This window comes from Helicoverpa armigera, chromosome 28 (assembly GCF_030705265.1).
Source record: "Helicoverpa armigera isolate CAAS_96S chromosome 28, ASM3070526v1, whole genome shotgun sequence".
Lineage (NCBI taxonomy): Eukaryota > Metazoa > Arthropoda > Insecta > Lepidoptera > Noctuidae > Helicoverpa > Helicoverpa armigera.
In genome coordinates this window covers 929,457-953,167 of record NC_087147.1, presented here as the reverse complement: position 1 = coordinate 953,167, position 23,711 = coordinate 929,457, and the positions used below count along the sequence as shown (strand labels likewise).

The 23,711-nt window shown below is 35.3% G+C and overlaps 1 protein-coding gene across 3 annotated transcripts in view; it reads right to left on the bottom strand.

Moving 5' to 3' along the window:
* The window catches only part of LOC110377993 (neural/ectodermal development factor IMP-L2), an 80,724-nt gene that overhangs the window by 26,188 nt on the left and 30,825 nt on the right, over window positions 1–23,711 (bottom strand). Inside the window, exon 1 of one of the 3 annotated variants that reach the window (XM_049851788.2) lies at window positions 16,156–16,265. The exons of 1 other annotated variant lie outside the window; for it this stretch is intronic. The gene's annotated coding sequence lies outside the window, so the exon portion shown is untranslated. Of the gene's footprint in view, window positions 1–10,362; window positions 10,513–16,155; window positions 16,266–23,711 lie in introns of those variants that run through there. One more of the 3 variants, XM_064042366.1, reaches the window with a different exon arrangement.

The following is a 23,711-nucleotide window of genomic DNA, read 5'->3' as shown; positions in this document are numbered from 1 at the left end:
TAAACCAGTCTTACCCGAACCTTTTATTTTCAACTAAAACAGTCCTTACGAGGTAATATAAACTATTCCGAATCTCGACTAGAACAGTTGTACCTCATGACGTCACATTTCATTAACAATCTGACGCGGCTTCCGGCCGTGCCCCGAATCACGCCATCTTTATCTGCGCAGGAGTGCGTCTATGACACAGATTATGCAGCGGACAGAGAGTTCAGATCGGACCCGTAATGATTTTGTTATTTTGTTAAGTGTGTATGGTTTAAGCCAACAACACTTAACAAAAGAATTAGATTATTAGATTTTTGCGGCAGGGTTGTCTTTAGTAGGTATTTTTATTAGTAAAGCTTCAGAATTAGTTTTCACAATTTTTATTACAAGTTAACTAAATTGTGGAGACCCGATATGAATTTAATCGCTGTTTTAAATGATTCCATACTCCAATTCAGTCAATTTTTTACGCAAATACATAAAATAAATAACTTTATTTCTTCATATGTATTTGCTAAAAAAAATATAGGTACTGTTTACATTGGTTTTCAACTGCATTTTATGATCAAACCGAATTTTTTGATTAAAAAAAAATCTATCAAGATTTCACACAGACAGACCACTGCAATGGAAAATGGCTGTCAGTTGCAGAAATATCCATTAAAGTTAAAGCTTCTATTAATCTATTGCTGACTCTTTCTTTGTCAACAAGAAAAAAGTATTAGCAATAGATTTAAAGAAGCTTTAATTTTAATGGATCTTTCTGCAATTGATGGTGTGTGTAGAAGTGAACTCTCTGTACACTACATAATCTGTGTTACAATGACATCACAACAGTTTACGCTACGCTCGCCATGTGGATCCGGTAGTATGTGCGCACGTTCAGGAATATCCGGACATTCCTGATTCGGGTCAAAACTCAACTGAGATTTATGTGGTTATAATGTAGTGAAGCTAGTTTGATGGGGTCACTTTCATGGCTGTTTTGAAGTACCAACCCACTACAAACGCCGTAGGCCGATAGTTGGTCATTAATTGCCTGGGCTGCGGGATTAGAATAGAATCCTACTTATCCTACTTCCTACTTTTATATTATAAATGTGAAAGTTTGTGAGAATGTATGGATGTATGTTTGTTATTCAATCACGCAAAAACGGCTGGACCGATTTGATTGAAATTTGGTATGTAGATAAGTGATACCCTGAATTAACACATAGGCTACTTTTTATCAACACATCATGCGGGCGAAACCGCTGGCGGAAGCTAGTAGAATAATAGTTTATTTGCAACGGAATGTAGGTACAATATAAATACAGATGTTACAAATGCAATTGACGATCCTTGTACATTCTACCTTAACTTAGGCATGCAAAAAAAATAAACATTGATTTACAATAGGTTAACTACGCCAATACATTAGGTTATTACAATATTCAAATTGGATATGATGAAATGACTATTTTATCATTTATAAATTACCAGATTTATTGTTCGAAAAAGTTACTGCGGCCTTAAAGGGCTTAAGAAGGAACATGGTGGGTTTTAGTCAGTAAGAGACTGACACTCCCTCACTCTGCTAACCCACAACGGGAGGAGTCATTTGATGATTTCCCACGAAAAAAAAGGTCATAAATCAGCATGATGAGTTACACATTCCGAATATCAGGTATTTGTCCGGTATTAGACCGACTGAAAACTTTGTTTGGTTTTAAGATATCTTCAATATCTTAAAAAAAATGTAAAACTCGAAATCGGTCAACTGTCGGCCAACTTTTTAGTGTCCAGTATGAGGGTACTGGTAATGTAGTAAAGCTAGTTTGATGGGGTCAGTTTCATGGCTGTTATATCGTTTAAGTAGGTGGCCTAGTGGGTAAAGAACCAACCTCTCAAGTATGAGTGTGAGTTCGATTTCAGGTCTTGGACAAGAATGACGTGTTTCGGAGGTCACGGTTGTCCTTGAACATTTTTGGCAGTCGTTACAGGTAGTCAGGAGACAGTAAGTCTGACAACCTAGGGGTATCGGGTTGCTCAGGTAACTGGGTTGAGGAGGTCAGATAGGCAGTCGCTCCTTGTAAAACAGTAGTGAAAAAACTGGGCAGATGATTCTGAGTAGGCGGACAGGATATGTATGATATTACTTAGTCACGGCCGTGTTTTGGAAAACACGTTAAATTGGTGGTATTCTTGTTACCCAAATATCTAGATTGAACATTGTCACATAGGTTCGCTTATAGCCTCTCCCGATAAATGGGCTATCTATCATTGGAATAATTTTTCAAATTCGTCAAGAAGTTCCTTAAAATAGCTTGTACAAACAAAGCGACTTTTCAGCGTAATATTATTATTTATTTTCCAAATGGGAACTCTCGAAGCCATTTCGAACACTTGACAGGATTGTGACAACAACTTAATAGAATTGCCCTCTTATAGCCTGACTTGAAAGCAAATTTGTGTGTCAAAATTGAATATTCTTAAAAGGCAAAGTACGTAGCGTGCAAACATTGTTTAAAAATAGATTAATCTTTATTCCCACAAGGTTTTGGTGAAACAAATTGCCGAAGATTTATTTCTATTTATAGAAAATTATTACATTGACCGATACGATTACTTGATCACAAAAAATGTTCTTCATTCAAGGTTAGTGACAATGTAGCTTTTTTGCAATTTGTATAAGGTTTCAAATGATTTTTGTTTATACCTACTGATCTTGTCAAAAAATAATACTTTGTAAGACTTATTAGTTGTGTAGTAGTTAAAATCTTTCGAATTAAAGATCCAATGTCAAAAATGATTTCTGTATAGCTTATAGGTGACCATCGTCTTGTCATGGCGAGTTCCTCCGTGTTTCGTGTTTTGGAAGGCACGTTAAATTCGTGTATCTCAGCCGTCATTCAACATCTTTGGCAGTCGTTACGGGTAGTCAGAAGCTAGAAAGTCTAACATCCAGTCTAATTAAAGAAGGAATGATTTAGCTACTCAGCTATAGAACAGTAGTTAGGGAAATAGGCAGTCGCTCTATGTAATACAATATTAGACTGGAAACCGACCCCAACATAGTTGGGAAAAGGCTAGGCAGAAGATGACATACATTTTTACCCAGCTAAGTCAACCGGACCTACACAGAAAAAGGCGTATTTTTTACCAACTAAGCATGACAAGCAAAAACATACTTAGTTTTTTACAAAGAAAAAAAAAACAGAGTTCATATAGTTTATTTGCCCATTAAATGTAATACGTAACAATACAGTTTTTGTATTCGTAAGATCTCTCGCACACTAGATACTGTAACAGTCGGCCGACATTTGACCAAAGATCAAAGTTTCTGGTTGGTCTGATACAGGCTAAATACCTGATCTTTCAAATGTGCTTACTACCATTCATCTTCATACTGATTTAGCAGCCCAAACAAACTATCGGCCGACTAAAAGTTTGCAGTGTGTGAATACTCTTATTGGTTATTAGTAAAAACAAATGTACTACAGATGTTTTTATGAATATACGTCATTGCAAATTTTTTGTATACAATTTTGTATGAATGATACGCGTATGGACTTTGGACTCTGCGGCTTAAGTATTGGTTTCAGAAGTAAGATATATTGAGTGAAGATTATAAGACAAGTGCAGTTAAAAATAGTTAGATACGTAATAAGTCGATCTTTGACATCATAAAATTAATGTAACAGGAAAAGATGCAATTTTGTTTTAACATGTCCCAAGATAATATCCTCCGCTATTTTTAATTTATGCAAAACCGAAACTATATTTACATTAAAAAGATAAAAATGAAATGGTGGTTAAGACCTTTTTATCGCAATGAAAACAAAAATGAAAACACTCTTTGTGTTCACAAAAAATCACATTTTAATAAAAATAAACTCTAGTAACACATGCCAATACATACGTATCAATAAATAACTATCAACATGTAAAAATCATCATCATCATCATCATCATGAGCCTATCGCAGTCCACTGCTGGACATAGGCTTCTCCAAGGGCACGCCACTGAGATCGATTTTCGGCTTCTCGCATCCAGCTCCTGCCAGCCATGTAAAAATACTCTGTCTCAATTCTAAACTATCTCATGGTCACCATACACTATAGCACATACAACTTACTAAAAGTGCAAAAAATGCTGTTCCAATAATCGTAAGTGTGACATTTAGTGAATGATAAGCCGCACGCGCTTAGTGATCCCTTATCAGAACAGTTCAGGGTCCTATGGCGTATCTTAGGTCAATATAGTAACAGAAATTCTATTTCTATTTGAATATTTCAATTTATACTTAGTAGTACTGAAGAGCTCTGAAAGAAAGAAAGAAAGAAAGAAAAATTATTTATTGACACGAGCCATACATACACATAGAAAAAAAAAAACAAAATAAAGGAACAAAAGGTTGCGTCAAATAGGTCCAGTCCAGTCCAGTCCTCTGAAAGTCGTGGTAAGTAGGTAAAGAATAAACCTCTCAAGTATGAGTGTGTTCGATTTGTCAGGCAAGTACCAATGCAACTTTTCTTAGTTTGTATGAACTTTCTAAGTATATCTTGGACATCATTGACTGTGTTTCGGATGGCACGTTAAACTGTAGGTCCCGGTTGTCATTGAACTTCTTTGGCAGTCGTTACGGGTAGTCAGATGCCAGAAAGTCTGACAGCCAGTCTTACTAAGGGATATTGGGTTGCCCGGGTAACTGGGTTGAGGATGTCAGATAAGCAGTCGCTCCATGTACTCAGCTGCATGCGGTTAGACTGGAAGCCGACCCCAACATAGTTGAGAAAAGGCTCGGCAGATGATGGTTTTTATATAAATTCTAGACCACAAACTTAACTGGATTTTTTTCTACAACAACCACATCAAAGTCATTGATATCTAACATTACGTTTACGCGAATAAATCAGACGATATGACAAGTACCACGGAGGAAAGAAAGACAGCGGAGATGCCATATGGAAGGTAGATCAGGGGCCTTCTTGTAGGTCAATGTAACGTACCTACAGTAAAGCTTGTGGCACATTATAGCAGCACGGCAACAGCACGGCTGCAGCACGGCGTCGCCTCGAATTAAGACTACGGCTAGCTGCCAGCGCGCCAACCACGCGCTGTCCGCACGCCGCCGGCGCGCCGTCCGCTGGCCGTCGGCGCGCCGTTGGCGCGCCGGCCGCGAGGTGTAAGCTTGCTGTCACCGCAAACTCAATATTATTTTAAGACGATTATGATTGATGTTATGATTGAACACGACGTAATGACGTTGTTTCGCTGCCGGCTCGGAGTCGGCGCGCTGTACGCATGAGGACCGCTCGCTTGCAGCACGCGGGCGGCGAGTCGACTTGTGTGGAAGCGGCAAGCACGCTGACTGCTCGCCGTTGGCTTTTTCATATTGACATTACGAAATATATTATAATATACACGAAATAATGCTCTAAATTGAATGACAACTTAAATGCTGGTGTGGAGCCGTGCTGTTGCGGTGCTGCTGTAATGTGCCACGTCCTTTAGCCTGATCAGTTACTAGAACTAAGGAGACGTTCGGGTTCCTTGTCTAATCAAAACCAATCTCAAAGAGTCAAGTCAAAGAGTGTATAGATCTATTGATTGGAGATTTTATTTTAAAAAATAATGGGCGTGTAAAGACGGAGCTAGTAATGTTCCTCGTCCCCGAACACCCGCATGTTGTCGCGCTACTTTCTTACGAGATTTTGCGTTATGTCATCTCCGGTAGTCATTTTGTTCTCCATGGCACGTACGTACAAAGTGAATGAATCCTACTATCATTTATTTGTTCAGTTTATCTCTAATATGAAGTTCAAATGATTTATTGTGGTATTTAGATAAGGCGTTCAGTTTATTCATGTCGGTCGCTTTGATAAGTCTTATCAGTTTGTAGTATGAGTGAGATATTAACTGAGGATTTTGTCGCGACAATTCTGGTTTCAAGCTTCCTTTTTATGCAGGTTTATCAAATTGAGCCTTTTTTTGTAGATGAGTAATTATCAAATGACTCTTCGTTTTGAGTGCAACGGAAGCGTGTGTCAGTCTATTTTATGAACCAAACCTTATACATATCTAAGGCCTAGTGTCAAAGGACTGCGGGATTGTTCAAATGAGTTACCGCGGCTCTGGTACATAAAAGGCCTACGAAGGAACATAATGTGTATTAGTTAGTAAGGAGTCTGACACTCCCTCGCGCTGCTAACCCACAGCGCCAGATCATTTGATGATTTCCCATATAAAAAAAACCGGCCAAGTGCGAGTCGGAATTTCGCAAGAAGGGTTCCGTACCTACCATTATTTATAAAATGAGCAAAAATATCACGTTTGTTGTATGGGAGTCCCCCATAATATTTATTTGATACTAATTTTCATTTTATTTGTTGTTATAGCGGCAACAGAAATACATCGTCTGTGAAAATTTCAACTCTCTAACTATCACGGTTCATGAGATACAGCCTGGTGACAGACGGACGGATGGACAGAGGAGCGAAAACAATAGAGTCCCGTTTGACCCTTTGGGTACGGTAGCCTAAAAAGGGGTGAACATTGAAACTTGATCAAATTGAGACAAGGCAAGATAGATTTCAATACGAGAAGGTATAGGAAGGTGATTTATATTCACTTTCTAAGTTAAAGCCATTAATAAATTACAAGAGCGTCAAGCCAACGTTAATCTGACAAATAGTACTAAAAATAGACCTTTTGTATGAAGGCCTTAAATTAGACCACCATTGTAATTGAGACAAAGCCTTGTATGGTATATCCGTACTAATATTAAGTATGAAACTGGATATTTTGTTCGTTGGTTTGCTTGAACGCTGTAAGGTCAGGAACTACTAATCCGATTTGTTCAATTTGTTTCAGTTTCAACTAGCTCATTTATCGAGAAATGAGGTGGACTAATTTTTAATTATTTACACTTTATTTCACTTAAATGATGTACAAAGGCTATAAGCTAGCCTTTGTACCCTGTTATCGGTTAGCTTACAACAAACCTAGGTTTTATCCGGGTGCGCGGTGTAGGTCCCAGGGGACGAAAGGGAAACCGCTGGCAGAAGCTAGTGTAGATTTTAATGGATTGTATTATGTATATTGTGATGTACACATCACAATATGTGTGGGAGTTGTACGAATATTCAGCTATTTTATCTTTCTCACCATCTAAATATTAGGGTATTTCCCGGAGTTTCGACAGAGAATTTAAGAACTTATATTTAATGTGATTATGAACGACACACCCGATATAAGTACAATCCTTTAAGAAGGACACTCCAAATCGATTCAGTGATAGGGTGTTTTACAAACACAGTTTGAATTAATCGATCTTCTGAAAGTACTAACAGTTACTAAGGACATAATACTTAGTTGTCAAGGGTTTTCTAAGCTTTCTTAAAACAGCTAGAAAAGAGGAATTCTACCTAGTATTTTACTAACTAAGATTAACTTGAGTTTAAATATTATAATTTTGAGAAAAGCCTGAAAGTGCTTTCTTAATAAAGTGACCTTAAAATATGAAAATATTTAGAACAGACATATTATTTTTAATTTGTCTTACTGTTTTGAGACAAAAGTAATTTTTTAAAGGTTAAAACGTTGTCGTGGAATTAGGATTTCCAGTGTTTTATTTTAAGATTTCTGAGTTTTTTGTCTTCTTTTTAGCCATTGTAGTAATTAAGATAGAAGACCTATTTTAAGGATGAAGTTTCTTTAAAATATTTAGGTTAGCACTTAGCTTATTTTTTTTAATTTTCGTAATTGAAAGACTTAATTCTGAGATGAGATACCTCTAAAATAAAAAAAGGAATTCTTGTTTCTTAAAATATATTTTTTTCGTCTATTGTTTTTTCCCAGACTTAAGGTATTTAGAAATTAATAGATATCTCGTTAAAACCAACCACCTTTTCCACCTGCCTCCACTCACTCGGCACTACTATTCATACCCGAATGTAGGTTACTGGAAGTTATAAAAAAGTAGAGTTAAATATATAAATCTAAGAGTAAATATTAACTCCATCTTCAAGGAACTTATTTTTTTTACTAACTTTTTAAATAACTATTGACTAACTTTGCAATTACACATATCAAATCTTATTTAATATAAACTAAATCCTGGCATTATTTATCCAACTCAGAAGCATATTTTTTTTAGGTTAGTGTGTCTTTGATAGTGATAGAAAAACGTACAAAAAAATATTGACCGATTTACAAGTTTAGCCGCGACACAACACCGCTGATCGCCGCTCAACGCATATTGCATCAGCTACTACGAACTTACTATTACTACATGCTAGGAATGTGCCGAATGGAAGTAAATGGTACATTGATATCACGTGATTTCCGGACTTATCGGATATGTTGACAAAATTTAGGATGGAAAGACGTAAAAAATATTCATGTAGGTCACATATGCATAGTAGTTAAAGTTTTGTTTCTTTACCTAGTAGTTACATAGATTTTCTTTATTAGGCATCATTTTCACATGCTGATCAATTTATTTTTTAGCGTATATAATTTATTGTCATTCTGAATCAAGAGTAAGTTTTGTATTTTTGCCATACATCCAATATTACTTTTTTCTTCGCACTTCAGACACAAATCAAAATGTCCTAAAAACCATACTACCAGTGACAAAAATCCGCTGATCCATAGACACTTACTATTGCATCACTCATGAATGAACGAAGGGCGTTACGACAGACTCTATGCATGTATGTGTGTGTGTATGTTTGTATGTGTGTGTGCATGTGTGTGTTTATGGGGGAATGTGGTACGATATCACATGACTATGGCAAGACGGTGCCCTATTTAATAATGGTATGATATGGACGTATGCGCATAGAAGTTAGTAATGTAACTATTAGAAACCATTTGAGGCAGTTATAGCTGGGGTTAACAATCCTGATACTTAGGACTTTTTAGATAAATACATATTCAACAAATTCACTGCTGCTTTGAATTACGATTCAATTGATTATGTTATCTTTTTACTGTTTTAAGATTGACTAAATACTAAGAAGTAACTGAACTATTTTGAAAAATCCCTTCACGATTTTTTGTTTTCAAGAAACACCGTCAATAAATGACATTATATTATATCAGGGACCGATATCTGGGCGCGAGTAAAACCACAGTCGGAACTAGTATGCAGATGAAAAGTACGCATGCCCATTTTAAATTGAAAGAAGTTTATTACTTAGGTACCTAATGTGGATTTGTGAGAAGTACCATAAAACAGTTAAGTAGTTTTAATGAATAGGTTAATAGACGGATCTTGTTATATTTACTACTTACCTACTTAATTAAATTAATTTTATTTATTATGACGGTTCTTTGGGTTTTTTTAATTGACTCGGGATTTAAATGTAATTAATAAGACTGGTCTCACTTTTATGGGTGTCTAGAAAAATAGTTAAAAATGACCGTTAATTACGTAGGTTCCTAATTAAAATACGGGGGAATACCTTGCGGTTTTATAATTTATGAATTAGCCAACTTGTACATATTTTATTTTGTGCTTGACAAAAAGATTTAAAAACAGTTTTTTGGATACTTTAATTGGTTATTAAGGCTGACATGTTTAGAGGTTTGTTTTTAAATAATAAAGGTGGACTTTGTTCTACCTAAATCACGCTAATATTATAATGGGGAAAGTTTGAGACTGCGTGTGTGTGTGTGTGTACCAAATTAGATACATATTTTGTTTTTACCTCTTGCGGAAGCTAGTCTATATCTATACCAATACCTATTATAAAGACGAAAATGTTGTATGTATTTTGGATTGTTTGTTTTTAATGGACTGAAAATCTACTGGACCAATTAAAAAAATCTTTCACTGTTGGAAAGCTAAACTCTTCCAGAGTCACATAGGCTTTATTTTATACCAATAGGCGAAGAAGTTTTCCCCGGTGAAACCGCGGGAAAATTAGTGATTAGTAAAATAATCCATTTTTAACAGACATGAAAACCGACTTTTTATGAAGATTCTTATACCCTTTACAATTTACATAAATATTTCATTTTGTTTGACCAGCTTTGGCCCGGGAGATGATGATGTTTAACCAGCTTGTGATGGCTGTAGTTGGTCTTTGATTTAAGTCTACCTATACGTTATAATTTTTTACCAGTCCTGTAGAGTAATTTTGGAGATAAGTTTGCGAAACAAATAAGTACATCCAAAGGATATAATGTAGGATAAACAAACACTATATAAATATTTACTAGTGTCGTAATATACATAATTATTAGATTTTTTTTATACATATGATCACATGAAAAAAATATTAACAGAATAAGAATGGTTACAATATCATTATTTTTTATTAATCGTTTTTACTTATAATTCAATCGCTATAATAATTCAATTTTTAATTAAAAATCACTCACCGAAAAAATCCAAAAAAATATATGCCAATGGTCCTTCTCACAAAATAAATCACACAGTCAATATAACGTATTATTTAATAACAAAATCTAATGGCGAGAACACATGACACGCTAAAGCTCCGTACACACTCATATCAATCGCGGTTTCTGAACTGGAATCGCGATCAGTTTATAACATTTCTTTTATATGTATGATTGAAGCAGTGACTCATGTGTGCTGTGGTTGTCAAAGTTTTGTAAAATGTATACTAATATAATATTAATATTAGGTGAATAGTTGGTTTGTGTGCGTTAATCTCTGGAATGACGGTCTGATTTAAAAAATCTTTCTGTGTTAGATGGTTTACTTATCGAAGAAGGTTATATAGGCATAGGGATAGGCATTTTTTTATTTAGGAGTGTGAAGTAGTGGTAATGGGTCGCGAGTGTAGCCGTGGGCAGAAACTAGTGTTAGATATCTGATAATTTGATTTGTAAAAGTCTACTTGGCTGTATAGTGTTTAATAATATTTTAGAAAGAGCTTGAAAACGGTTGTTTTAAAGAGTTTGCGAGGGTTGATCATAAGGTTCAGCAAGTCCGTGGATAGGTGACCATCTATGTCATCACAAGTTCATCATAACAGCTTCAGTGTTTTGGACAGTGGGCTAATGTGGTTATCAGTTGTCATTTGAATGTCTTTGGCAGTCTTTACGGGCAGTGAGTTGCCAGAAAGTTTAACAACCAGTGTTACCAAGGGGTATTGGGGTTGCCCGGGTTGAGGAGACCAGATAGGCTTTAGTGTGTAACATTAAAAAATAGTGAAGATAATGAGATTTTTCCAAATTCATTGTTTCCAAAATCCAACGTCTACCTACTTATAGCATTTACCTACCTACCTACATATTAATTGATTAGTTTTTTAGGTACATAATAAACTCATAAAAAAGGAACGTACGGCTTTACAAAAAGGGTACCTACCAAATAAACTTACCTACACAAAAAAAGGAACACACTCATTCTACACAGCAAATCGTAAAAAGGACCATTAAAATTAGTCATGTTACGCAAGCAGGATATTGCCCACATCCCTTCGCCGCCATCTTGGATTGACCCAATGAGTGGCAATGACAAATGTCAAATCTAACCTTGACCTTCAACGAGTTCAAGATCAAGAGTAATTGGTCAATTGTCTTTGAGTTATGAAGTTATGGTCCCGTATAGAGGTAAATTATTTTGTGTGGTTCAACATGAGGTTCTCAGATTAACCTTATATATAGTAGTAGTAATATATATAGTGTAGGTATAAATAAAACTAACCTTTTCTCAGATGTATGTTCTCAGATAGATTTGATGCGGTTTTCAGATTTTTTCAATTTTTCAGATTGAGAAGAAGATTTTAGGTAAATTATTGAAGCCGGTTTTATTTCAAGATTGATTTTAAAGGCCTTCTCTCACACAGAGAAGGATTGAGCATAAACCACCACGCTTGCTCAATGTGGGTTGACGATTTCAAAGCAGACACACACACATTAGACAGACAGTCAGACTTACTTTCACATTTATAATTTATTTATTTATTTACAAATTTTTGTACACACACATAATAAAGAAAGATGACAGGAAAGAAAGAATTTACAAAGGTAATGCTTATTTCTTAAGAAATCTCTTCCAGCATACCTGCGAAAGGAAAAAGAGAATAAAAGAGATGTAGACAGTGTGTAAAAAAAGCAAAGGAAACAGAAATTAAAATGGAAGAAAACAGCTGTAAATATACAGCTGTTTTCTTCCATTTTAATTTCTGTATAATACCTACATAAACAATACGTAAATATTACCTACATAAATATTAGTTAGAATTAAATAAATTAAAGCCCTTTCCAAAACCTTTCTTAGTTAGGTACTCTGATTATTAATACAGTGCGGAACCATTCACATACCAATCCGACTGGACTTAACCCGTATTAACTTTCTTTTTTTACATCCGCACCCCTGCAATTTGCCAGCCATATTGTTACATCATTTAATCAAAGGAAAGCGCCCTTGAATTCTGTTTACATCCCGAGTTAAATCATGTTATCCTTCCCATTGTAGCCATCAGTTATTGTTAAGCCAATATTATGAAAGAAATTGCGCGTTTAAATCGTTGTGTGTGATGGATGGTAGTTGGATAATTTATTATGCAGTTGTCTCGTTTTGTGACCTTCTGTGCATCCTTCTTGCACCTTTTAACATCAATGTTTGCATGTTTTATGTGTAGCTTCTTGATGCAAGCTTGATGTTAATTAAATGTTCGTATAAGTGCTTGAGTGTAAAGCAAAAATTGAGCATCTAGTAGAAATGGTGTGGAATTGAGATTATGAAAAGAGAAAAGGGCTAGGCAGAGGATACCAGTAACGGTTCCATAATACGCATTACAGTTTTCAATAAGAGTTTAAGACAATTTTTCACTTCTATTCTTCGCTTTTTCCGGGAAAAACAATAATCCGTAATTAAGTGGCGTAAACAAGGGAGAGGTTTTTTGAAAAATAATGGCGATCCAAATAAATTGTATATGTCCCTTTAAATAGTTATTTAATAACCACTTGCTGCAGATTTCTATAACTTATCCATCCGTTACTTTTTGTGAATAGAGATTAACAAACATATATCTATACAGCTAATGTCAAATTCAAATTTAAAATAAGTAACAAAAACGAAACTTTGAGAACCCCAGTTCGAAAATTAAATTCAAAAGCACGTGTTCATTGGATCACCTTCGTACACATTCCGTATAAAAAGTCATGTCTTAAATCATTCCCAGACTTGAGGACCCGTCATTAAAGTAATAAAATTAATCTTTTAACCAAGCATAATGTTATTTACGATCTTAACTTGCCAAGGGAATTTCAACCTTAAATCTTCACTACAAGGTTGATTTTAGAAAGGTAGGCTAGAGTCAATAATTCATAACTCAATTTCAGTAACGGCTATTAGAATTACGTATTAAAAAGTATAATGTTTTTGTAATTCGATTTTTAATATAATAATTGTCGTAATAGTGTTGTGTTTGTAACGGTTTTTTTTTGTTTGTCGATGGTTTTTGAATTTGATTTTGGGTAGCAACATAAAAGTAGAGTACATAGTATGCTAAGATTTTATTGTCATCATCCTCCGAGCCTTTTTCCCAACTATGTTGGGGTCGGCTTCCAGTTTAACCGGATTCAGCTGAGTACCAGCGTTTTACAAGGAGCGACTGCCGTATCTGACCTCCCCAACCCAGTTACCCGGGCAACCCAATACCCCTTGGTTACACTGGTGTCAGACTTACTGGCTTCTGACTACCCGTAACGACTCCCAAGGATGTTCAATGACAGCAGCTGGAACCTACAGTTTAACGTGCCATCCGAAACACTGTCACTAATGGCTGTGGTTCGCATGGCTAGTATATGTATCACGGACAACAGTGGCAGAGTAAATGTAAAGGGGATCTTGAAGAAACCTGGACTTTATCTGATATCATTGATCCTTGAGCCTTGAGCATGAGTGGTGATTAGCGCTTATTCCTTCTCTGTATAAGAAGAGGTCACAGCCCTACAGTAGGACAGCAAAAAGGCGGATGGTGATTATTAGCAGTATTTTATGTCGCTAATCTACGAGTTATGGAATCTAATTTTAAACTTTCGCTTGGCTGAAAATGACCTTTTTATTTCTAACAATATAGACGCCTTTGACTATAATACCAATCTTTTTTATGTTCTATCCCAATTTTCAAAATGAAATTTATCACTATATGGTATTCAGTTCAGCAGACCTATGTTATAATTTTCAGATTTTTCAATAATACATACCTAACATACATTTTTACACGCTTTTTTTTATTGGGATATTATAAATTGCATATCAAATAAATAATCGCCTATCAATAAATACTCATCATTTATATTCTTTTTTACATCAAATAACTTACTTCACTACAAATAAACTAAATGTTTAACAAAACTCAAACTACAGATAATTCGAAATTATACATCAATATGACATTACTTTTTTCCTTATAATGCAATACAGTTAAATTTATTCTTGTACAAAAATACTACATACAAGCATTAAATACTGACTGCACAGCAAATTTTCCATATTTCATAGCAAAATAACTATCCCAGTCGCATATTAATCAGTAAGTACAACAAAACCTGTTCATCATATTTGTCTTAATTTTCAAGAAGCCATGCTCGGCAAATTTTATGATTATTATAACAAAAAAAACCTGTCACATTGCATTATTTCTAAAAGCAGAACAAATTAACTGAAAAATTGAAGCTAGTAACGAAAACGAATCGCTGCAAAACCGACTCCTCGTAGTCTTGTTTGCCCTACCCCTAGAGTGCAATTCAAAACCGCGTAGGCGCGGAGGGGCGAGGCGGCCTGCGAGCTGAGGCGCAGGTAGTTTTAAGGCTCGCCGCCGCGGCTGAGGCTGGCCGGCTCTGCCGGCCAGTAAGCCGAAGCTGCGGTGGTGAGCGTGAAAACCATCTGCGACGATAAGCTCGCATGGGACCGCCGGAGCCACGCAGCGCCGGAGCCGTGACAGAAGCCATGCTTGCTGCATGTTGCATGCTTCAGGCTTGTTTGCATGCTTCTTACAGGAAAATAAAAATTCCAAAACTATGCCAAAAGATGATTCTGACTATAAACATTCTGAAATATGATAGTTCTGCCTTTTAATGACTACTAATATGAAATGTATGCCAAAAGGAAGTACTGACAATTACTAAAAATGCACCTGCCCCATTTGATCTATATGTGCAAGCATATCATCGGACTTGCGATCCGACTCAAGTACATGGCGCCACCGGCAGAAGCTAAAAATGTGCCTATTGGGCAAAAAAGGAAGCGTGGACGCTTATTAATAATTCAATAAATCACAATTTTGTATTTAATTTTATATTTTTTTGCTGATCTCATTATGTGGTAATTAATAAATAATAAGATGACTGTGACTAATAAAATGCTGTTTTATTCAGAAAAACTGCTGTAAATAATATAAAAATAGAAGCTATATTTGAAAGAAAAAGAGTTAACATGTATAATGTGCATTAAGATTATTAGCTGTGCATTGATGAAAAAGCTTTTGCTTTAGGAAAAATCGCTGTACGCTGCGAAAATAAATTGTAGTGTGTTTAGTGATATTTTGAGTTGAATATTTTGCTGTGCAATCAGTAATTTTGATGTGAATTCGGAATCTTATTGCATAGAAAAAGGATATTTTTTGATTTGCGTTTAAATACTACCCTTTTTTATTTATTATTAGTAACAACATAACATATATTTATTAGTTTTATTGAAATTATTTCAATACAGAATACATCCCTAAAGATATTATCAGTTGCTTCATATAATTATCTTACACGTAATTATTGTTATAAAAACGATTAGTTAATTATTAAAAAAAAAACTTGTTATAATAACGTAGTAATTTTTGTGGTAATATATACTCATACAAAAAATAATTGTTACTCTATTTTAATTTACATTGCCTATTAAATCATTAATTAAACCGTACTCCACTTGGTTCCAGTAGCTTTAATATTATCATGATTTTTAAATGTTTCTTATATTTAATATTTAAAATGTAACGAATATGTTGAAAAATATAGCAATAAGTATTTGCTCAATCATAGGCACCTAATGTTATTTTTAGATTTTAAACTGAAAGGAAAAACGATATACCTCCTAAATATGACATAATACATAACACAAAAAACGCAAGGAAAAAAAACGATAAAAGAAAACCGCAAACCACTAATAAAAAAAAAACTTAAAAAAAGAACACTCACCTTTTAAAAAAAGAAATAAAGAGCCCAAACAAAAACCGGCAACTTGTCAAATATAATTAACGAAATAAAAACTTTTTTGATTACACAACATCACTGTCAAGAAAGCTTCGCATTATACGAATGAGTCAGAGAACGCGACGTTTAAAAAAAAAACGAAGAAAAAACATGGCCGACAAAAAGAGCGCGAAAAAACGCAACTGGCAGGTGTGAAGGAAGCATTGAAAGACGTGAAAGTACATCTTTTAAGAGTATTAGAGATCAAATATTAATTTATAATACAATACACGTATTTTTGGGATAAACTTCCCTTTAGACTTTATTTTTTCATATATTTTGAGGTTATGTTGTCTTTCAAGCAATAAAATGGATTGGTAAAAGCTTCAGTAGATTGTAAATTAACCATTTTGAAAATGAATAAATAATATAACAGCGTCGGTAGGTAAAAGCCTGGGATAATATTTGAGTCGTCTTTCTTTCAAGCGTTGTAAAATGTCGTCTAGTCTAAATAGAAATATGATCCTGCATGACAATAGTCTAGCCTGTCTTATCGACAGACGTTATGAGTCAAATAGACAGACTGTGAGACATACATGACATAGGTAGATAGGACATCCATACATAGTTAGGTAAGTTCTCTCACCGTTAAATACTTAAATAATTGCTTACTGATATCAGTTGAATGAAAATCATCTGCCTGGCCTTTTCCCTACTATGTTGGGGTCGACTTTTCCAGTCTAAACGGGTGCAGCTGAGTACCAGTGCTTTACATGGAGCGACTGCCTAACTGTTCTCCTCAATCCAGTTAAGTACCCGGATTACCTTTGGTAAGATTGGCTACCATACTATTGGCTTTAGACCATCCGTAATGACCGTCAAAGATGTTCAAATGACAGCCTGGGCTCACTTATTTAACGTGCTATCCGAAACACGGAGCAACTCATCATGACAAGATGGTCACCCATCCATAGACCACGCTAAGCATTGCTGAACCTTATGACCAATCGACCCAAGCGGCTGTCACTTAGTAACAAAACTTAAACAGGATTATAACGCTTAAAATAAGCTACGGAACCTAAAAACAAACACCCATAACGTTACTAGGCGAACATTTCTTCGCTGCGCACTAAAGTTATTTATTTTTCGAAAAAAAAAGTAAAATAAAAAAGTGCTGGAGGTGTAATATGACGTAAGCTGTACAGAACTGGTTTCGCGTTGACCTTACTATGTGTAACGATTGGGGGGTGTCAGTTTGTACGTCAGAAAAAAAATTGCCATCTTGGAATTCAAGTGCTGTAGCTTCTAAAGAGATATGGTTTCTTTTCAGAATTGTGTATTTTCGTGTGTACTATACATGTTCATATTATAGTAACTAGGTGGTAAAAGGTTTCATCCACGACCCGTAGTAGCTACATATACCTAGATAAAAAGTAGACTATAAACATCCTAGAAAAATGGGCTTTCTAACACTGAAAGAATATTACAAATCCGTTTTGTAGTTCCCAATACAAGCGCGTTCAATCAAACATACAAACAAAAATATACATCAGCTTTGGTTTTCCGTTACCAATTTTTTACACTGCAACTTGATATATTTACAGTCATAGCAGATTGCTCTCTCATCGCAAGGTCCTTAAAATTACTAACCACGAATTACTTAACTTAACTATTTAAAAATCTTCTTCAATAAAATCCAATACTTTCACAAGTAAACCCACAGCGCAAGCCTAAAGCCAACCTTGATCTTGACCTGTTTTATTTTTTGTCAGCACCACGGAGCTCGTCAAACAAAAAAAGTAAAGCGTTTGGAAAGCCAGATGTTCGTGGTTATGCAAAAACTTTCTTTATACTTCACTTTTTTTCATGGAGATCATAATGACTAGCGGAGATGTCATAACGCAAAATCTGCTAAGAAATTAGCGAGACAAAATGCGTGTGTTCGAGGGACGAGGAACGTTACTAGCTCCACCCTTATACGTCTTCTATGGAACCCGTCAATTCTTTTTAAGACCAATCTTTGACAGATTAGCTTTAATTTGACAAGGAACCCGAACGTCTCGTTAGTTCTAGTAACTGATCACGCCTACCATACGTTGCTTGACCTACAAGAAGGCGCCTGACCTACCTTCCTTATGGCATCTCCGCTATCTTTCCTTCCTCCGTGGTTTGTGCTTATGTATAGTTTTTTTCCAACGATAGCCTTGATGGATAAGATTTCTTGGAAATCAATGATTCAGTGAAGTTCCATTCATGATGTCAGGGTTATGATGTGGAAAATTTCTTACAAGGTTACTTGGTTAAGTTGTTATAAAGCTCTTCTGGTTGGATCAAAGTGTGGGGCTTTGGGAATGGAGAAAGATAATGCCTCTAAGAAGAGACTAATGAGACTAATAAGAGTAATCGTAAAATTATAAAGCTGAAGAGTTTTTTCGTTATAGCTCACTTAATGCAGGAACTATGGGACCGATTAGATAAATTACTTTAGTGTTAAATAGCCTATTTATTGCAGAAGTTTATAGACTAGGCTTTTTAGTCGGGTTCGCGGAGAGTTTTCTTTCTATCAAGGACTTTATAATCGGTAGGTCTACATCTGCATGTATAGATCTCTAATTTTAATTTACTTATAATCGAATCAAAATTTTTACAGGTCTCAGGAGTATACACATATTTTTTTCATTTAAATTGCGAGATGAAGAACATTCTCATATCTCTAGCAATAACTAAAGAAAGCTATCTGCTATTCCCAAAAGGAAAGCCAAGTCAATTATGTAGATGTATTACTGACGTTCAGAGTATATAGGTCAGGTTGTTGCATTGCATACCATGCACTTTGCATTTACGTCATTCGAGGAATACGCTAAGCATTGGTTAGAAAGCTAAGAATATTAACTTGGGACATTTATTTTTGTTTTCATCATCTGCCTTTTCTCCACTCTAGAACTCGTTTACCCCCAACGATTATCGGTTCTTCGGCTAATATGGTCAGCCCACTTGCGTAAGACGGCTGGCAGGAGCTGGATGCGAGAAGCCGAAAATCGATCTCAGTGGCGTGCACTTGGAGTGGCCTATGTCCAGCAGTGGATTGCGATAGGCTGATGATGATGATGACATCTGCCTTTTCAAAACTATGTCGGGGTCAGCTTCCAGTGTAACGGGATACAGCTGAGTACCAGTGTTTTACAAGGAGCGACTGCTTATCTGAACTCCTCAACCCAGTTACCTGGGCAACTTAATACCTCTACATAAGACTGGTTGTCTTAATGGCATTCAAAAGCCAGAAAGTTTTCAGCCACAATTAGTCTTACGAAGTAGTAGGGTGCTCGGGTGACTGGGTTGAGGAGGTCAGATAAGCAGTCGCTCTGTGTAAAGGACTAGTCCTGAGACTGGAAGCCTTCTTTAACATAGTTGGGAAAAGGCTCGGCAGAAGATATAATTCACATGCAAAATATTTTTTTTGAGAATTCCGTACGTTCAGTAGCTTAACTATACAAACTATGATCAGTGTATCTATCTCCATACTATATTAAAGTATACGTACTTAGATACATTTTTAAAGTTATTCAATTTACAGTTAGCACACTTAAATGCATTCTAATGTGTATGGGTCCCAGTACTGTTATAGTAAATGAATTAATCGTCTTTCTTTCCTTGAATTAGTAAGAAATGCTATTTAATTTTATGTGCATTTTATATGATTTTTTATGAGACTTTTCTTGTCTTCAACCGACTGCAGAAATGAATCTTAATTCGATGTGGTCATTGTGAAATCTATACGGAAATAATGTGGTCATTTTTGAACCTTTTTGAAGAAAGAAGAAGATATTTTCGTGTAGGTGTATTTTATGGGTATGATTTAAGCTGTCACCAATTTAATTCATTTTGTGTTTCTTAAATAATAGGGTTTGCCCTCAAAATAGTAGATTTGTCACCAAAATGTATCACCAAACAATATAAAATCAATTCCACAATAAATTACCGAAAATCATGGAGATATGGGGTCAAGTACCAAATAAATGGTTTTGTATGTATTATAATAGGTTTGTCCTAATAGTATTTAAGCAAACTAATTTAAAGAGATCACCAATAAATCATATATTATTTCACTAGAAAATTTCATGAAGGTCTAAAAATGTAGGGTAGTCGTCATCATCCTTTGAACCAAAAGAGTCTACTACTTAACTGGCCATGTGCCTCCCCCAAGGGTCTTAATTTCCACAGGTAGTATAAATATATTTAAATTAAATTTCTAGCTGAATAGTAAATAAAACACTTAATTAAAGTCAAAAATAATCAATATTTATTGTTAAAAAAATCAATCACTGAATAATCAGCGCTGGTTTGGATTTTGAAAGGCGCCCCCTTTTTCTTTTCTGGCCAATAAGTAAATTTTTTGCTTCCGGTGGGGGGCTAATAAAATGCACCCACAACAATGAACGTAATCTTGTATCTCGCTACCCGCGCCGCGCATCGTACAACCAACCTACAACCCATTCTTTGAGGCCCGAAACGCGCCAATTTGTCTCCCTTCCATTGCTCTTCCCTTTGAACATATTTTCATTAAAATTATAAACTGATGTATTAAATCGGTAACGAATACATGATTTTAATAACTTAACGAAATAAAATGTAACTACTGTATTGGTGACAAAATAACAAATAAAAAGGAGTCGCAGTCAGGGATCGATTAATCGATTTATTTGGTGACAGATCTACCATTCTGAGCACCAAGCTATTATTTAAGTAATAAAACTATTATTATAAGAACGAAGTTTATATTCATGTAATGCACTTCAATTTTATTGGTAATCCATCTCATATTTTACACATTATATTAACAATAATTTGGTAATTCATACCTGGGAACACTCTTTGTTTATCTGAGAACGAAAATATTTCGTGGCGATAGATCTATTTATTAGGTGATACAACTTGATGACAAATCTAAATTTTGGTGACAAAAAATATAGTTCCCGTATTTTATTCGAACCAAACGCTAGGTTGAGTCCAGTAGGATGTCTTTCGGCTGAAACGACGGAATGATCTAAGTACTTATGCGACGAAGGACTTTATCATAATGTAATGAGTTTTTGGTAACGATTTCAATTCACATTATTACTGAATTTCCCAAAAAAAAAAACAATAAAAACTTAATACCTACAATTTTCTTCATCCCTACATACACGTGTCTTGACTATGACAAAACAGTTAATTTGTGAGAGTTACGTCACACAATTGTTAGCCATTATTACCACGCGTCGACACAATTGGATCATAATTGTCCTCGTGTATCAAAGAGTTAAGTACTTGTATGGATTAACGGCGGATTCCAATAACCTATCTGTTCATTTACATATTTACTGGAGATAGGACTTTGACCAACTACGTTGGTGTCGGCTTCCAGTCTAACCACATGAAGCTGAGTACCAGTGTTTTACAAAGAGCGACTGCCCTATCTGACCTCCTCAACCCAGTTACCCGGGCAACCCAATACCCCTTGGTTAGACTAGTGTCAGACTTACTGGCTTACTGGCTGGAGCTCTTCAAATGTACTATAGGTAATCTACTTTTTTTTCATAAGAACCTTCTCCTAACAATAACAAACACAACAAAAAAAGAATTAGCCAAATTGGTCCAGGCGTTGTTGAGTTATGCGCTTACCAACACATTTTGCGATTCATTTTTATTTTATAGATTAATTTGCATTTTGATAAACACTTATTAAATACATAATGATGAAATCATTACGTCGATAACTATTAAAGTATTGTTTTAATAAATATGGTGTGCAAATATTTGGTGTGCTATCTTTCGTCATTACGAGTTTACGTCACAATTTTTTATTGTTATTATAATGCACACATAAAGGAGGTAAAATTAAGGAAAATGTGTATTATTGAGAAGCATTTTATTTATTTATCAGGCTACTATGGCCCACAGATATAAGTATTACAGGTCAGGATATAGAATTCCAGGTCAGGCAAGCACCATTGTAACTTTTCTCAGTTATACATACTTTCTAAGTATATCTTGAATACTAATCATTAACTGAAGGTGAAAGAAAACATTTTGAAGAAACCTGGACAGTTAAGTCTGAAATCACCAACCCGCATTGAGCAAGCGTGGTGATTAACGCTCAATCATTCTCCGTGTGAGAGGAGGCCGCAGCCCAGCAGTGGGACGATAAAAAGGCCGATGATAATCTTAATATCTTCATCTTATGAAAGAAATAACGGTAAGCTGAAATTCAGGTGTCCAGCACCGTGACTAACAAAACGTGACAAATGCCGTAATATTTCATAGTTTCAAGGTTTTCTTCATGAAATTCATAGTATGAATTATAGATTTTGTTCAAGTCTGAGTTTGAGCCTATTTTGAAGGTCTTTAGCTAGATTTATCGTTGCTACAGAGATTTTGTTTAGTTTCAAGGTTAATTAGGAACAGAACTAATCCTTACTTAATATTATAAACGCTTTCACGCCAAAATTATTCTAAAAGAACTTTAGTACGCAGATTGTCTAGTGCCTAAGAAAAGGTATAGGCTACTTTTTGTTCCGTTACGGGAACTAATTTTTATTGCTTTTGTATCTTACATATTTGATGTTTATATTATTTTCAGTACGTAAATAACTCATTATCTACCTTTTCCCAACTATGTTGAGGTTAGCTATCCGTCTACTATCAAGATGCAGCTGAGTACCAGTGTCTTTTTAACTTAGTAGGTAAGTAATACTGTCTAGATTTTGGACTTCATCTTACGTCAAAAATTATGAGTACACAGTCTAATTACATTAACATTAATGACTTTATGTAGGTATGTCAAAATTGTATACCCACAACTAAACCCTTGGCACAAACCCACAAACAAAACGGTATCAAACGCAACATATGAAATAGTTTCATCAGACCGTCACGCGACAAACGCGAGAGTTCAGATGTCAATTGCAAGTGCATTAGACAGCATGGCGACTGCACAAATGACTTGCGAGTGTGCAATCAATGAGCGGACTTTGTATCCTTCAGAAGGGCCGTGGTACACTTGCGATTATTTTGTAGCAATTTTTATAATACCAAATTTTTATGGATACATAGGTATTTCTAGGTTTCGGACTTCTATGCCAACTTACTATCTCTTGAATCTTTTGAATTGTTTATGCGAGATACAATTTTGAAATCAGCCCCATAAAAGTATGTAGGTACTGTCAAGTTGCTATATTCAGTAACCAACCAAAGGATAGATACAATACCTATATGTAGATGAATAAATAAATATAGATTAAGGAACAAACGCGAGAGTTCAGATGTCAATTGCAAGTGCATTAGACAGCATGGCGACTGCACAAATGACTTGCGAGCGTGCAATCAATGTGCGGACTTTGTATCCTGAAGTAGGGGCGTTGTACATTTGCGATTTATTTGTCGTAGTATTTGGAGCTCAGATTATGTCGTGTTACGTAAAAAAAAGTTTTATTTTCAAAACTGTGATTTCGCTTTAGATAAAACAATTATCATCGAGGTAAGCGATGTATTTATTTGTTCCATCATTCATTCAAGCCATGTTT